Source organism: Lygodium microphyllum, chromosome 18 (assembly GCF_053477565.2).
Source record: "Lygodium microphyllum isolate KBCC chromosome 18, Lygodium_microphyllum_v1.1.10, whole genome shotgun sequence".
NCBI classification, from domain to species: Eukaryota; Viridiplantae; Streptophyta; class Polypodiopsida; order Schizaeales; family Lygodiaceae; genus Lygodium; species Lygodium microphyllum.
In genome coordinates, this window is record NC_141152.1 from 77,911,348 (window position 1) to 77,927,984 (window position 16,637).

Sequence of the window (16,637 nt, forward strand, 5' to 3'; positions counted from 1 at the left end):
TTCTTCTTCTTCTTCTTCTTCTTCTTCTTCTTCTTCTTCTCCTCCTCCTCCTCCTTCTTCTTCTCCTCTCTCTCCCTCTTCTTCTCCTTCTTTCTCTCCCTCTTCTTCTCCTTCTTCTTCACTTCTTCTTTTTCTCTTCTTCTCCTTCCCTCTCTCCTTCTCCTTCTCTTCTTCTCTCCCTCTCTTTCTTTTTCTCCTCTCTCCTTCTTCCTCTCCTTCTTTCTCTTCTCTCCCTCTCCCTCTCTTCTCTCCTTCTTTCTCCTTCTCTCTCTTCCTCTTCTTTTTCTCCTCATTTCTCCTTCTCTCCTTCACACTGATCTCACGAGGGGGGGGATGTGCTGACGTCACGGCTAGCAAGGGGCACGATGTACTTGAGACGGAGGGGGTGTTGACGTCACGGAGAGGCAGGAGGTGGCGCCTGCTCACGACGAAGGGGAGGGGAGCTTTCCCTCTATGCAGACCATCAGGGGGGCCCTTTCCCAATGGAGGGAGGGGGGAGGCTTTATAAGGTGGGAGGGGGGAGAAAGCGGCTGCTTGCTATCATCTGGGGGGCTGCATGCCCCCCTTCTCTCACTTCTTACTCTCACTCACTCTCTCACTCTCTACCCGCCATGCACATGGCAGGGGGAGAGAGGGGGGGGAGAAAGCGGCTACCTGCTGCCATCTGGGGGGCTACATGCCCCCCTTCTCTCACTTCTTACTCTCACTCACTCTCTCTCTCTCTCCCCGCCATGCAAACAGCAAGGGGAGAGAGAGGGAGAGTTAAAAAATTTCAAATTTTTCTTTAAAAATTTGAGGGGGGGTTCTCATGGGGGAGGCACGGGGGTCATGGGGGGGGGGGGGGGGGGACATTACATGCGGGCCGTCGTCTGTGCAGTCAGACCAGCCCGTCCAAATCCCAAAATTGGACCACCCAATTTCTGGAGTTGGACCGTCCGTCTACTAGAATCGGACCACCTCATCCGATTGCTAGAATTGGACCTAGTGTCAAAATCGGACCATGTGTCCTAGTCTCAAAATCTGGCCACCTGCAAGGATTGGACCACTCTTCCTAGTGTGAAAATTGGACCATTGGTCCTAGCGCCACAATCAGACCACTTGCATGAGTCGAACCACCCTGTCCGACTAGGGAAATCAGAACAAAGTAGAAATCGGACTGTCCAATTTACACAATTGGACCAGGTCTGATTACCAGAATTGGACCACCCTGTCCAAGTCTCAAAATCAGACCACTCCACCAGAACTTAAAATAGAGGGTTTTTGAACCTGCCTGACAGTCTTCGCCACCCTTTTCACATCTTTGACCCCCCCCCCCCCCCCCCAAGAACCCCGTAGAGGGGGCTCTGCCCCTCTACCCCCTCTGCACCTCCCCCAAGTAGGTTGGAGAGAAAATGCGCATCGTGATAGGTCCTGCAAGTTGGACCCTAGTGTAGTAATGGCTCTACATGAGCATGGATTCTCACTTGCAAAAGAGCAAACAAAAGCCCATATCCAAACAGAGAGAAACAGAGACCCTAGAACATCAATGGGCCAATCTAGTCAATAAGGGCAAAAAGACCACACTGCAAAAACACATATGTGTTGCATTTGGATTGCATCTAGTCAAAGCAGAAAGCAACAACATCAAGCTACAACAGCGAGAATGACTAGATATGACAGTCTGCTCCTTGAATAGCACTGCGCTGACGATCCAAGACATCAGTGGAGAATCCACATCTGGTCATGCAGTTGGGGACTCAAGGGCATTTGTCACTCTAGGAGTTCCTCCTCATTAGTATCCTCTTTAGGCTAAATAGATTTCTCCACCTTGCTTCCATAATCTTCATCTTGAATTTCATCTTTGCTCTTTTCAGACTTTGACTCTGCCTTTATAGTAAGGGCTTTGTAGGAGAAAAACAGGCTCTCTGTTGTATCTTCTGCTTTTGGTTTGGTTTCTATCTCTGGCTCTGTTTTTGTCTTTGGCTCCATTGTGGCCATGTAACAAGAAGAAAAATACATCCATGCCTCTATCTCATTGTTAGAGGTAGTTCCAAAAGTCATTCCTAGTTCAGGCAGTAGTAGTAGGTATTCACCCATCGACAAGGACTTTGGTTCTTTTGGGAGTTGGCTTACAATGCCCACCATACCTTTGTTTTCTTGGAAAAGATTTGTTTGATAACTTTTGGGAGTTGGCTTACAATGCCCACCATACCTTTTGGGAGTTGGCTTACAATGCCCACCATACCTTTGTTTTCTTGGAAAAGATTTGTTTGATAACTTCTTCATCTTTGTTGATGTACCCTTTGTAACTTCATTGGAGGAGTCTGTTAAGACTTGGATAGAGGTGGATCCATTACCTTTCTATGAGCCATATAACTTGACTACCACCTTGTTGGGTCCTTTGCCTAGGATCAAGGTTCCCTTGAACAAGCATTGAACCAATCAGTTTGCTCTCTTGCTTCAAAAAGCCATGGTCTTCTCGACAGAAGTGGAGGATATGAGCTCCCATAGGAATTTGGTTTCATCACCAAATAAGTCTCTCTTCTTGTGAGAGAGTTGTCTTCACATATGGGAGAATGCCCAAAGGCTTAATTCTACTCTAGTATGCTAGTCTAATAACCCATTGTGTAGACCATTGTGTAGACTGCATGCCTTGCAGGCCTAGATCCTTCATTGTCATATCCATCATTATGTTCATTAATGAGCCACCATCAATCAATGCAGTTGCAATAAAACATCCCTAAATTAAAATGACAATCTTTTGGGGTACTGAGATCTAGGAAGGCATTAGCTGCATCCACTTCTTTTGCTAGCTTTGGGGTCTTATTAGCCTTGGTGGTAGATGTGGAAGCAATCCTTAGGCCATGTCTTCTTGTCAATATGCTTTTAAATTTCCTTTGATAGCTAGGGGATATCATTAGCAATTGTCAAAATGTTAGGTTTGGTTTGAAGGTATATAAGTCTTTGATCAAGTCATACTCTTTGATAGGGTCCATGGGCTTCTACAGTTGGCTAAGGAATGGGGCAACCTCCACTTTCATCTTTTCTCTTTCTTCTAACAGTGGCAACATTGGAACTTTTTCTATTACTAGGAATACTTCTACATCCTCTATCTCTTGGAAATTTAGGTTTGTCTCTATAATTGTCTTTGTTTCCTTTTATGGCATTGGACTTCTTTGTACTACACTATTCTATTTTGTACTATTTTGTTTCTCTTTTGGAAGATTGAACTTCACCGTTTTGGTAGAGAGAATGTTCTCTTTTGGAACTATAGATTTTCTTTTCTTGGCATACATTATTGTGGCAACTTTCAATTGATCTAAGTTGGAGGCAAGTTCTTGGGACTTTTTGTTGATTATTAATGGTGTTGGCTTTCATATGAGTTGGATTGGGACTATCCTTTGTAGTGTGACCGTCTCCCTTGCATCAACTACATAAGGGCTTGTAGTCCATGGACTCTAGGGTTTGGACAACTTAGTTAGATATGTCCATTTTCTTTGCATTTGTAACACTCCACTTCTTCTGATCTTGGATTGTCATCCTCTATAACTTTGAGAGAGGAAGCTCCTTAGGCTAAAATTAGGACCAAAATCTCTAGGCTTTGGTATGATACCTTAGGTTGCCATCTTGCATTCCAAAAAGTTGAATCTTGCTTCCTCATCTTTCTTCCTTCATTTATGTATCTCCTTCAGAGAGTAGATGTAGAGGTGAGCTCAAGCTCAACCACTAAGACCCATGGACCGCTTATTGTTTCAAGTGTTCCAAGCTGAGCACTAATGGCTACCTCAAACATAGCCGCTTTACAAGTGTAGTGATCTTACCTCCATGCATGATTGATTTGCCTCCTCTCTCGAGCACTCCGGTAGCTCCACGATCCAAGTGCAAGCTTCAAGCAAGCTCCATCCTCAAGCTCCACGCTCCAAGCTCCATTGCTGGGAGGAAGAGAAGAGAAGAGAAGAGAAGAGAAGAGAAGAGAAGATGGAGAGCTTCTCTACCACAGTCCCTCACCCTCACACACTCTCCCTCACACTCTCACACTCCCTCTCTCAAGCACAAGCTCAAGCAAGCAAGAAGAAGAAGAAGAAGAAGAAGAGGAAGAAGAGAGCTACTTTTGGCCACACACAAGAATGAGCTTCTCATTATCTTTTCAGCTTTATATACAAAACCCTAAATCCCTTTTGGGGCGGTCATCCCCTTATCCCCTTTTTTACATGGCCGGCCATGGCCTAGGTCCTTTTTCCCATTGTCTTCCTATCTTCCTAGCTTCCTTTCTACCATCCATCTACCTTTACAATTTGCACGTGTAAGAGCTTGGCACTCTTAAAATAAATCATGGTGCGTCTTGCTCTTTTACAAAAGTATTGACTTGTGCTTTTTCTTGTGCACCTTTCTCCTTGATTTAGGACTTTTTTACACTTATTGTGTTTCCAGATTCTTCTTGGTGTGCCTTCGTCTTCCGTTTTATTTTTCCTTGGCCTTGTCTTCTACTTTAGATTTTTTGGATTCTCCACCTTGCTCGTCTAAGGGTTAACATTACACCCCCTCCTAGACGAGTGCCAGTACCATGGCACTCACCATCGTAGGTAGCAAGCTTTGGCATGCACCGAAGACTTGGGTGGAAGGGACATCTGTGGTTGCTTTGGAGGAGTTTTGGTGGTGGTGCAGATGAAGGTCGTTGGGGCGCGCTGTTGACCTGGGTGGCTGGTGGTAGGGTTGTTGGAGTTGGTAATAGGGCTGTTGTTTGTTGGGAATTGCACTGATGACTGGCATAGGTGTTGGTTTTTGGGGATTTTTCACATGAGGATTCTTTGGTGGGCTTACATGATGATAAAGGACAAGAGTTCAGAGTTGAATGTTGATGAAGATATGACATTACTTTCATTGGAGTCGTCAATACCTGCAATTGAAAACCTCTCATATGGTCTCTCCCTAGGGGTGAGTGATAGTCTTATTATGGTGTGCACAAGACATAGTTTGATGAGTTTGGGAGACAGGTCAAACCCTAAGCAAGATGAGAGTAATATCTTGCACTTGAGGACCCAAACTGTGTATAGATTGTGGTTCAGATAGTATGTGAGTGCCCGTGCATACTTAGATATTACATAGTTAGAGGACTACGGGTCTGGTTCCTCGTAGCAATGTTTGGATAGGGTTCAATGGGGTGGAAAAATTTATCAAGGTTGAGGAGAAGTACACGCAAAGGTTTTTTGAAACAACATTTGTGATTTCGACAACAAGACGTAGCATAATTGAGCTTATTGACACCTTCACTTTTGGTAGCTGGTGGCTAGTTGTGTTGCTCGAAGAGTATGATGTAATTTCCATGCTCTTTCGTGCCTTGCTTATTACCACTATTGATTGCAATGGTACTCAAATGGAGTGCGAAAAAAGAATTGTGAAAATGGGTTAGGGTGACAGGTCTAAGCATAGGTGAGACAAGCTCCCTAGGTATGTCCTACCCTTGATGTGCCCTGAACAATTGTGGGGGATGTATAAGGGGATAGGGGACTAGGGACGGAGCCAACTGACCAAGGTTAGTGGATGTACCTAATTTGAGGACCCCTAGGTGTTGTGTTGTGATCGTGGATGCCTTTCTTATTTTATTTTATTTTATTTTTATTTATTTTTTATTTTTCTTCTTTTGCCTTCCTATTTTTATTTTTGGATAACATGAATACAACCATTACAATATGTAGAGGCTATCAGCCTTTCGTTTGGACTCGAAAATGTTGAGATCCAAAGGTTGTGAAAATGGATATTACAACTATGATTGTGTTACTAGTCGTGATGCTAGAGGAACAGTTATTGAGTGGAGAGATACACTTGAGATTTTGCAAACCTCTTTGTAACATGTGAGATATCAATACAATTGAAGTAGAAACTGCAGTGAGCCAAATGTAGAGTTTGGCCACAAAAGAGAGAGTAGCCAATGACTATGCTTTGGGCCATGCTCAAATGCAATATGGGCGTTTTGCAAGGGTGATTTTCTCTTCCAGCAGTGGGGCTTCAGTCATGGCTCTTTGTTCTTAGTATTTATGTTGCTTTTCTATAATGGCTCTTTGTGGGATTGGTGGTCTTGTGGTAACTTGGATATTGAACACTTTCATACAAATACCTGTGCCGTCCTGTATCCACTTGAAACTCATGAGAGTACATGCAAGTCATATGTTTCAACTATAATGAATAGGTGCAATGCAAAGAGACATCACATATCTGAGTCCCATGGTGTTGACTTCGATGCATATCACCTGCGCTTGATTATCTTTTTTGTTAAAGACATGAAATGTATTAGAAGTAGGTAAGGAAAGTTTGTACAGTTGGGGAACTCACCCCTTTTAACCACCTAAAGACTAAAAGTCATGGCAAGATAGGCACTGGTAAGCATCTTATAAAAATAAGGGCTATTCCACTTGTATGAGGCGGGGTGAGTTTAGGTGACCAGATGACTAAGGTAGTGCATGCAAACCATCATCTTGATCCATCATGTGAGGGGCCAGAGTTTGAGCAGTTGGGGAGAGCTGCGCATCTTGATTCAGGATATCCTAAGAGCTATTGGAGATGATGTCATGATTGGCTAGAATCCAAATGGTGTAGTCCCTGGCTGTTGCCGTATTAAGAATGCTCTAGAAAAATTCAACAATTTTATTCTTGATTTTTACTTCTTTTTTCTTTTTCGAGCATTGGGTTCCTAAGTGTCTGTGGGAGGTCTACACATCATGGGTCACTGCCCTTCGGACATTCTTGGTTTGGGGAGTTCTTATGTTAGACCTGCGTCCTGGGTGTTGCCGCTTTGGGCCTCATCTCAGTAAATAGTGCTTTAGGGTGGGCACGTAGTATACCAGTGGGGGCGGAGCTTCCATGCAGGCTAGCGGCATGGGGTACTCCATGACTGGTCACTGTTGAGGAACCTACAAAATGTGAACCAAAGGCTAGACCTTGAGGCAGGATAGAGCTACTTGCATGAGAGAGATTAAATAGCAGGTTAACATGTGCATATGATGAGGAGGGGTGGGGCAAGGCATGTAGTATACGCTGCAGAGGGCATGGCCCCTCTGACGATACTCATCCTGCCTCAAGTGTGGGATGGATTCCAGCCGATAGCAGATCTTCACTCATGCCAAGTTGTGTGGATTGGCTGTGATTGAACGGAGCAGGGCTTGTCCCCAAAGGGATAGACCAAAAAGGGAAAAAGCTTGTAGGAGGGGACATCGCCCCATCCACACCCTTAGAGGTATTGGCCAGGGCTTCCAATGGTGGCAATGGGGGCTACATGCCCTCCACCTGGAGGTGGGAATGGTCACATGACTTCTAGACGCGTGGTGAGAGGAGGACCTGAGGAGCTCAGCCCGTCAAGCCCAAAATTTTCATCCTACACTTGATTATCATTGCTTTTGTGTGCTCTTTTTTTTGTACTATCTATACATAATCACGAAACTCATTTTTTATTTATGTACACATTTATGAATCCATGTCACTTCATGAGGATAAAAACCAATTGTAGAACTCAGGATGTATTGGAGTGTGGCACACACATCCAGTACTCGTGGCATCCTACTCAATAACAATAGATATTTTGCAACATTGAGTAGCATGGTACCTTGTCCGAGTCTACTCGCAACATGTAGCTCCTCCTCAGTTCGAATTTTATCAATTAGAGAGTTTTCTTGGCTAGTTTCGACTAACTCAGGATTGTATTGGAGTGTGGCACACACATCCAGTACTCGTGGCAGCCTACTCAATAACGACATATATTTTGCAACATCGAGTAGCATGGTACCTTTTTCGAGTCTACTCACAACATGTAGCTCCCGCTTAGTGAGAATTTTATCAATTACAGAGTTTTCTTGGCTAGTTTCAACTAAGTGCATACCCCAAATAACAATCAGTACTCCAAAGGAAGTTGGTGCCACATAGGTTGGGTCTCTTTGAGACCGCCATTTGGCCAATCACTCCTCTGAGACTGTCATAATCTGGGCTCCCAGCTAGGCACAAGTGGGAATAGGTGGAGGACTTCAATGAAGAACCATCATGGTTAAAAGAGTATGTGGATGTATTCCCAGAAGAACTGACAAAATTACCACTGCCTAGGGAAGTGGATCATGAGATTAAGTTGATGCCAGGTGCTGCACTAGTTGCAAAAAGGCCCTACAAGATGTCCATTCTTCAAGCTAGCCAAATCCCTCTGTGCTCTCAAGTCTCCATTTCTAAGTGTGTGCAAGACCTGGGGAATTATCTAAGGAGGAAGCTAGCCATGACCCAGAATATCTGAAGATGATAAATGAAATTTTGGAAAAGGACCAAAACCCCATACTTAAGATCAAATATTAAGAATTCTCTGTCAATGGGGGACTTGTCTATTTTAGGACAAGATTATGCATTCCCTCAAGCAAGAAAATCAAATAGAGAATACTTTGGGAAGCACATGACTCCCCCTTTTTAGGTCGCCTCGGATATGTTAAGACCCTCAACGCGGTTAGAAAGAGCTACAATTGGGAAAGACTTAAGGGAAATGTACTCAAATATGTCACGTAATTTTTGTCTTGCCAGCGCATTAAGGAAGAGCATGTCAAGGTGACTGGGAAGCTGCAACCTCTTAACATTCCTCAAATGAAGTGGGAATTTATCATCATGTACTTTGTTGTTGGGTTACCTTCAGTTCAAGGAGGATACAATTCAATTATGGTTATAGTAGATATGCTCACTAAGGTCACACATCTCATTCCAATCAAGACAAACTATAAAGCTTTAGATATTGCCAGATTATTCATTAAGAAGATATTCAAACTCCATGAGTTTCCTAGAAGGATCATTAGTGACTGCGACTCCCTCTTCACATCTCACTTCTAGAGAGGGATATTTGAGGCCATTGGGACTCAACTCTATTTCAGTACAGCCTACCACCCTCAAATTGATGGCCAAACAGAGAGAGTCAACCAAGTCATTGAAGATATTCTTAGAGCATATTGTTGCCGTGAACCCAAGAAATGGATCCAATACCTACCATTGGTAGAGTTTGCCTATAATGCTTCTTACCGGGAAAGCATTCAAATGACACCTTTTCAAGGAATGACTATTTTACTCCACTGAATTTTCTAGATCCTACCTTAATGGTAGAAGCTTCCAAGAAAATGCTAGAGGAAATGGATGAGCAGGTCAAGGCCATCATACAAGACATTAGAGCCGCCAAGGATAGGGAGAAAGCCTATGCAGGTCTGAATAGGCAAGAGCGGCTCTTCAAAGAAGAAGATATGGTTTTTATTTGTGTACGACCCAAGAAGAGCTCCTTATCATTGGGAGAGTTTAAAAAGCTAAGTCCAAGGTATTGTGGGCCCTACAAGATCCTCAAGTGCCTAGGGCCCAAAGCCTACAAACTCCAACTCAAGAATGTAAAGGTTCACAATGTATTTCATGTCATCCTACTAAAGAAATATGTATCCAATCCTAGCCATGTACTCAATGACCAACAAGTTGTAATGCTAAGCCAAGGAGTCCTTGAGCTCTGGCTAGATAGAATCCTAAACATTCGGGAGAAGCGATTGAGGAGTAGAACTCTTAGAGAGTACCTCATCGAGTGGAAGGACTATCCAGAAGAAAATGCCACATGGATTGATGAGAGTACTCTCAACCAACAGTACCCCCAATTCCTTTTGAGATGAGGACATCTCAATACCCCCCTAATATGATTAAAATTATTGCAATTTTTTTTACTTCCCCCTGTTGATGCCGCCAACTGGAGAGAGGGAGGGAAGAAGAAGTCGACGATGATGATGATGATGATGAGGAGGAGGAGGGGCACACGCGTGCCACCTCCCTCCCCTTACTCCCACTACCTCTTCCCTCCAACTTGCAGCAACGATGCATGGCGGCATGCCATTTTTGGCCACCTAGGTGGAGGGTGGGAACAAGACCACCATCACCCCCATACCACCCCTCCTCCTGCCAAGATATGCTGAGAGAGAGAGAGAGAGAGAGAGAGAGAGAGAAGGAACTTCTGGAAACTTCCAAAGGATCCCTATCATAGCGACCCTTCACACCTCTATCCTCCAAGTCCAATTTTGCCTATGGATATTAGGTGCTACTCACCCAAGAGTGCATGAGGTCCATCATAGTGCTGGAAATTCTGCACTGCTTTGTAAAAAAAATTTGCAATCCAGGCTAGCAGCTACCTTGCAAGAGACATGTGTGATGCGACAAAGACCACCTTAGGTCCACCTTAGGTCCGTGAGCAAGCTTTCGTGCATGCATTTGTTGAAGAAGTCCCGAGCTAAACAATGGCTCCAATGCGAAAGACGGTTCACAAGCGAATGCTAATCCCACATCAAATGATGGAGCTACGGGTCAAGGAACAACAACACTTAGTAACCAGGTGTATTCAATTAATTTTACTCTAGTAGAAATCATCTTAAAGGAACAATAAACGCACATCGATTACGTTAAGTAGGAAAAAAAATTATTCGTGCTAAAATTCATGATAATAAGCCGCCAATTATGGTGCATTAAAAATCATGTTGGAGATTGTACATATATTCACCTTAGCAAAAAATATGGATTTTATTGCACTAAAAGCATGTTATGGAATGTAAAAATTTGCATAATAGACTTCGCATTGGTGCACATAGAAATCAAGGGATTTTGTATTGGTTTCTATTCTTGGAGCATTAAATTTTATGCGCTAGCATTGGCATGCATGAGAGATAAAAGGAATTAATAGATGTTTGCACTCGAGTGCGTAGAAAAATGATATAGACTGTTAGGAATTGATATTTTACATCAAAGATATTATGGAGACTTGCATCTAGGAAAGTTGTGTTGTATGATTGTAAGGCAAGATCCTAAGTATCTTAGTTAATAAAGAAATATTTGCATTCGTTTTTGCAAGAAATAAATGCATCCACGAAAAGTAGTAAATTCTTGCTTTGCTACATGTGCAAAAAGTTAAGTTCTTCTTCGCTTGCATAAGTAGTGTATTCAATTGCCGCTTCACTTAGAGAGAGGAAGGAATTGAAGGAGATAAAAGTGTTCTTCTTTTCTTTCATAAAATTGCATTTACACCCCATGATTGCAATGTGCATGAATTAGGATACTTCCATTCACTAAAGCATAAGAAATGTATCTACAATAATGAATACTTGAAATACATTCAAGCTCCAATCTTCTTGAGGTAATGATGCAGATAATTAGACTATTTAAAAATGTCTAAGTAAGAAGGTCAACTCACTTAGGTTATTCCCAAGGATTCCCGATCAATAGGTAAACCTTAGAGATATTTGTGGCCCAACTATCAAGGTGATGGAAATATTGTCTAAGGATTGACCCATGAGACCACCAATTTCTCTTTTCACACTCATTGGAGAGAGCATAAATGCCCACAAACATGTGACTATTCATAGCAAACTAGGGTTTGCGACCATGGAAAAATAAAGCCCTATGATAGTGGTGGTCATCGAAACTACGATAGAGTTATTATTATCGTACATGAGGTAGTTGATAATTATTTCTGCAACAAGGAAATCAAAAAAGTGAGATAATGAGAATAAGATGGTCCCTAAATAGGACCTAGAGTGATCTATAATGACTCAATTTTACTTATGTGAAAACCATAAATCCTAGAGGATTGGGGTAGGGTTTCGTGGGGATAATAATGGGGATGGTAGCGCCTTACTAAAGGCAAGTTGCAATTCCTATTGCAAGGATAATCAAGGGATGAAGGTAGATTACTCATCCAAGAGCAAGAGGACTTGTACCTAAAATACCTATGTCACACGAGAGATATGGATGATAACATCAAGGATTTGATGCAACACATCATGGCCAATCTCAGCAAGGCAAGAAAAATCCAACAATTGAATGCTGAGAGTTCAGAAAGAAACTCCACCTTAGAAGGTGTTTTGAGCACTAGCCCACATTATTGTTTGTGCTTGTAAATTTCAAGAGCACTGTTTGTGAAAGAATTGTTAGACCAATGCTCTCATAAGAATCTTGTATAATGAATCAAGTTAAATTCTTGGAGGGTGCCCCAAGACACCCCAGCTGGTTGTCAACCCTATCCAAGGGGATTTTGAATAACTGTGATGGGAATATGGACTGAACTTGCCACGAGAGGTCTCTCCATGGATCAGTTTGATCATAGGAGGATGCTTGGATGCCAAGGGGGCTCTGGTTGTAAATTCCCTGCCTCTGCGGGTCCTACTCAAACAATCTACGTGACTCAAGATGGATTCTCGAGGCCATGTTACTAGTGCAAGGGCGGAAACTTAGAGGATAATAAGACACATCCTTACAGACTGTGAGAATCTTCCTATGGACAAAATTTGTAACAGTTGAAATTTTAATATAAAGGTTACTTTCAAGGGAATTGTTTGAACTGTTTTCGAGTCGGTGTATAAAATTACGTAAAAGAACATGTGGCTAATGGGCTAATTAAGGAAGCTACTTGTATGTGTTACCGCTAATGTGCCCTTAGGTAAGTAGAAAACTAAAGCTATCAAGGGAAGCAAGTGGACGGAACCTCCAACAAGTTCATCCTATGGCAAGGTGGTCCCAAAGAACTAGGAGGCTTCTCAACATTCAAACCACGATGACATATGGACCATAGTTAATGTAGGATAGAACACTGGCTCATATCATTTTAGGGGACTAGAATGGGACTTTACTCTACGGGTAGAGAGGTCGAGAGATTCATCCCTCTCATTTTCCATTCTCTTTGAACCAAGTGTGATATGAGTCCACCTCAGATTAGATGCTCTGCACAAAGTAGATTGTCTAAAGATCGCGACGCTAGAAGGCTGTAATATGACTTGACCATTAGAAACCTAGAAAGATTCAGGTCAATCCTAACAGGGTTGGCCAATACACTTTTTTGCGGAGTAGACTCAGGATTCGCTATCTAACAAACCCTGCGACATTCTGTGGGAGTGCCAAGCAATGCCTTTTAGATCAGACTGCCAATGGACTACTAAAACATACCAAGGACCGATCATGTTATAAATTTAGTGTGAGGAAGGCCACCTTCACGTCAACCCATGTGCCAAAAGTTCCTAATGATTGTCTCTCACACCACTAAAATACTGTGCCTTTGAAAGTGGCAAGAAATATCGTCAACCAATGCTCTGGGGTTCTAGCATTGTTGGCTACACAAGCTACCATGAACTCAACTACATGAAGATCAAGGTCTTCATTGTACTCTCCCTTAAAGACTAGCAATGGGACTATATTTGCTAGCCTTCATCAACATTTCTAGGGCGGATTTTGCTAGAAAGGGGACCTTGATTTGCCATTGGGACATTTGTAAAGAGTGCTGCAAGGGTGTCAAAAGGAGGCTTCTATTGCAAGCTTATTCTTGACTTTGATTTTTTCCATCTCTCTTCTCATGTACCTCTGGATTTATTCTAATGCTTGCCTCTTGATGATCACGTCATTCATTAGAGAGTTAGCTCCACCCAGTTTGTTTATACTTAACAGAAGAGAATCAGAAGGGTTTCAGTCTTTGGAGGACTCTCTTGGTAATATTTCTTCTACTTCCTTTCTTCTCACAGTCTTTGAATTTGACTTTCATTCCACTATAGATAGGAAGATATTTGGTTTTGAAGGTAGAAAATTTCATTCTTTCGAGGATTTCCATAGTGCCACTGACTTGATAATACCAACTTTGGAGGGTCTTAATAGCATAGGTTCTGAAGAACACTCTATCTACTAGCTTCTAGTGAGTTTCCAATAGGGCAAATAGAAGATTGTCAATGCACCAACCATCCCACATATCTTGCTATTGAGCATCCAGAACAAATTCCAACTCTTCTTCTTCTTATTCTTGTGAACCTCAAGTGACCACAACTCTCCTGAAGCTTCTTCACAATCTTCCACTTGATAAAGTCTAAAAATTCTTCAATGAAGGTCAAATCTTGCATGGATGGGCATCCTTTCTATTTTCATTTTTCTCTTCAGTTTTGTGGGAAACAATTGGTTATTGTGATACAACTTTTTGTAGCTTCAAAAGATAGTGGGATCAATTTGTCACACAGAGGCGACTTTAAGATAATGCTATGTTTCTACCATTGAGGGATGCACTTCTTCTAGAAAGTGGATTTGGCAATGAAGATCTCCAATTATTTAAGAGAAATAGGAATTCTACAATCTTCTATTGCTTTTCTTTCTCTTCAACAGTGTCACTTCTTCCATTTTCAACCTTTGTTGGTGCTTGTTGTTGATGGCAGTATTCCCCAGCTGTGCACCAAAAACATGGAGCCCCAAGAGAAACACCAAGAAAATGGAAAATCTATTACAAGAAAATGTATCTTGTTATAGTGACAAGAATATTTTTCATATTTTAATCAACCACAATAAGCAAAATAATACTAATCTTCACAAATCTTCATGCAGCATCATATAGCAATTCTCCCATGAATTTATCACAAAAAATCTTCAACACACTCTTCATATTCTTCACAAAAACCACCAAAGAACCAAAATAATACGAAGAAAGATTAACTTTGAATGGAATTCATCACATAGTATTCATCTTTCATCATCTTCATAGTCTTCATATTCTTTCTCTCATGTAGATACAATGTTTTTCATAAAAAATTGGTTATCTCTCATACTCTATCTCTCTCACACATGATCTCTCTCAATAGTACATTATAATAACCAAGAATTACTCTCGATAATCCTCTATTGGTCATGGATATCCCTCCCAAGAGTTATGTTTTATATGAAGGGTCACTAGAGCCACTATAACGTCCCTTGGAAGCTCACTACTATCATTGTCATTGTAGTCTTCATTTCAAGTCTTCTTCAGCTACTTCTTTAGCTTCTTCAAGCTATTTTAAGATTGTATTCTTCCTCTTCTAAGATTGCCAAAAATTCCCCAAGCTAAACATCCATCCATAAGAACAAATACAAAAGCAAAGAGAGGCTTATAGATCATATACAAAAGCTCTACAAAACACTACAGAAGGTTTACAGAAGGCATAAAAACCATACAACTCAAACAAAAACCATTTCAAACCATCCAAAAACTTCTAACACACTCCCCATCATTCCTCAAAAGACTTATTCACAATTGCAATGTCATAAGCAGAAAAAAATTAGATCAAAAGAGAGGTAAAATAGATGTTAACAGAACCAAATAGAGTTATTACAAAATCTATTAGGACATCATATCTCAACCAAAAACCATCATGAGCTTATCAAACATACTTAACCCATCTCAACACATTATCGAACACTTTCAACACATCTAAAATCAATCAATCCATTAAAAAATCAATCAATTAGCTCACAAAAATAGCAAAATCAGCCAAGAAAAACAAGTCAACTCAACCCTCAAGACACCTTAGATCCACAAGGAGGATACATATACTTAGTGGATGAGAAAACCACTTCCATGCTCATGAATGATGAGGGAAAAAGGGTAATGGCACACATGAGGAAGTTGTGCCAATAAGTATTCAGGCAATATTCTAGATCACAAGAAAAGTATACCAAAGGGGGACAATAACTATGTGGTAGCATCATTACATGAGAAGTTCTCGATAACTACAATGTGGTTGATCAGTTTTTCACTAGATGGATGATGGATTGTATGTGAGCATAGATGTCACATAGATGGTCAGATGCATGCAAGGAAATCAAGAGTGGCACTCCAAAGCCTAAGTTGTTGGATGTAGAGGACTAGCAGAGACTTAGGGAGGAGGCCACAGACTCTTCAGAGTGATGGCGATAGTAGCAGGAGGTAGTGAGGGCATAGATGGAGGTAGGGATCATGCATCATTTTGGGAGTGGTGGTCATATGATTTGTTTACATGACTTCATAAGTTTTCTTTTGGTTATGTTCATTTTTTAATTTGGTATACTGCTTGTACTAATAGCTTGATTTCTAATACTGCTACTTTGTTTTCGTTGCAAAACTCGATCACAAACCGTAACCCTGCAGGTTTGGAGACTCAAAATATAGAGAGACATGGTCTCACTATACTCATCAAAATATAGAGAGACATGGTCTCACTATACTCATCAATAGACTATATGTGTGAAGCAATACCATGCCTCTTTCATGTTTCCATTTTTTAGTTTTTTGGTGATGCATTGTGTATTGCAGGATTAATCTTTGGTTGTTTATATTGCAAAGTTTGTTTGATGCTCCATTGCATTGGCATGGGCTCTCAGACGGTGAGGAGTTGTAACAGTCACTCGGATTTATGGAGCACACATTCCTTCCTTTTTTAGAACTATCATCTATGCAAGCGCTTTTTATGTAGATTTCCTTAGATATATCTCTCATCCTTTACTCATATTCTGTGATATTTATGGCTACATTTCTTTGTTTTTGTTTCTCTTCCCTAGCAGTCCATGTAGTTTTAAATGAGATGTTATTATCGATATTATACTTATTTGAAAATTGAATTGAAAAATCCTTTCTTCCTAGTATCTCACAATATATCTGTTTCAATAACATTTGTATACTCAATTTATAAATGATTTATGGAACATTGTTCAACACATGTGGTTGGAATGGTGGCAGGGCATATAGCCTTGCCATACCCAAATTTTTTCTCCTTTGCAACACTTTCTATTCGCATCACAAATAAACTTGAGTTGCTATTTTCTTTGTAACATGTCACTATTGATGTGTATACCCATGGTTTTAGGGATGACAGAGG